This window comes from Diabrotica virgifera, chromosome 5 (genome assembly GCF_917563875.1).
Source record: "Diabrotica virgifera virgifera chromosome 5, PGI_DIABVI_V3a".
NCBI lineage: Eukaryota > Metazoa > Arthropoda > Insecta > Coleoptera > Chrysomelidae > Diabrotica > Diabrotica virgifera.
The window spans coordinates 219,533,475-219,535,380 of NC_065447.1; the positions used below are offsets into that span (position 1 = coordinate 219,533,475).

At 30.4% G+C, this 1,906-nt stretch overlaps 1 long non-coding RNA gene across 1 annotated transcript; it reads right to left on the reverse strand.

Annotated features, from left to right (window-relative positions):
- Window positions 1-379: 379 nt before the first annotated feature.
- Window positions 380-1,376, reverse strand: LOC126884672 (uncharacterized). The gene is made up of 3 exons (XR_007698120.1): window positions 996-1,376; window positions 730-939; window positions 380-667 (listed from the first exon to the last, which is right to left on the reverse strand). It is a non-coding gene; the product is annotated as an uncharacterized LOC126884672 (long non-coding RNA).
- Between the last annotated feature and the right edge of the window lie 530 nt (window positions 1,377-1,906).

Sequence of the window (1,906 nt, forward strand, 5' to 3'; positions counted from 1 at the left end):
CTAAATAGCATCTAAAATATGAAGACCAGAGAAGATATAATTTTGAACTATACAGGGCATACCACGATCCATATACTTTCATCAAAATAGGACCACAGTCTAAGAGGAAGGATGGAAGCATATGAAATACTTTCCAAAATAAACACACAAATGTCAGCTGGACATATAACGAGAGAAAGACTATAGATTAGATATAAGGAACAAATAGAATAAGACATTGATATTTTAAAAATAAAAAATTGCAAGAACAAATCCTGAAATAGATTGGAATGGAGCTGTATTCCTCAAGAGACCAAAACTCGAACAAAAAGGGTTGTCGAACAATGATCATGATAACATTTTGAGAAATAATAGACAAAAAAATCAAACACAATAAGAGTAGGTATTCAATAATGTATTCTCATGCAAAATATTGTTGAAAAAAATGTCACCAAAAATTTAGAGATTGTTCCACATCATTAACATGTCTATTTACCACCAGATCATTATTTACCTAGATTGTAAGGTACTGCTGTAGCACATATTATTGCAAGACATGTATATAATTTGATTTGTAGACCTTGTTGAAGAAAGGAAACTCTCTTTTCCAGGTTCCAAATAGCTTTTCTACATTTCTTGTTCTCACATGAGTACTATGGTAAAAATATCTTATTTTCTTGATCATTACCTAAAAAGATATTTATGTCTATTAAATAACCTACTATTTATTTAGCAATTATCAATAAATACCTGGCTGTAATACTGGGGTAAGTAGATAGTGTCTGCATGCATACCCACTACTGTCATCTATTCCTATTAATAATCCTGGAATTTCACTTCTTTCCATTTCACAATTTCACTCTTAATGCTCTTAGATCAAATATTGAATGACTTGATAAACTTGTTGTTGAACAGTAATATACATAATTCTCAGTTGAACAGTAATTTCTCTTCTAGTACCTACAAATTCATTTACATAATAAGAGCCTGAATAACATATTGTGTCTTTACAGTACCTGCACATTTTTGGAAAGTGGGCTTCCTCATAAAAACTGGTTATATTCCTATAAGTAGCATAAAACCTTTGTTGTTTAAGTTAATGCGCTGATTCGCTGATGAACTTCAATATTGTAATACTCCATTGTATTTTAGATTATATTTTTATCTTGAATATATCGCTTTTGTATACTTCCCGGCCGATTTTCTTCTCCAATATTATCAATAAACTCTAAAAATGCTTTTACTTCTTCATACATTTTTATTGTAATTAGAAAAACAAAAAATATATGTTGGAACTGAATTAAAAATATTCAAAATTCAAACAATAACAAACAAAGTTAGGTTAGAATCGCGGTCTTGAGGAAGGTCGATCGATGACTTGAGATTCGGCTGTCATTTTGCACTTCCCAAGACAGCGTCGTGTCTCGAGATCGTTTTATAAAACACAAATTTGGTTCAAGGTCGGTCTTGAGCATCGACGCTGTCTTGAGACTCGACTATAAATACGGGCCTTAGTCTATAGTCTATAGTCTATAGTATGGATGGTATTGTCCTTTTCATGAGCATTTTTCAGTGCGTAACAAATGATAGGAAAAAGGGTAAGTCCGTGATAATAGGTACACATTTATGACATTTATTCTAACATGAAACATGACATTTTAGTTAAATCTGATAGTTGTCACATTTTATTTTCAATTTGGAATAAAAACAAATCAAATGTGTTTCTTGTATTTATAAAATGGTATTTTCTTTGATTTGTATAGTCTTACAAATTATACAGATTATATTTGTAATATTATTATCTAATTAAAAAATTATGTCGCCATCTATCGACAACTAGAATAACTAGAATAAATGTTATAAAATTTATAATGACATTTAATGTCACCGACGAAATGTAATCACCGACGTGCCTTTTTTTCTGTCA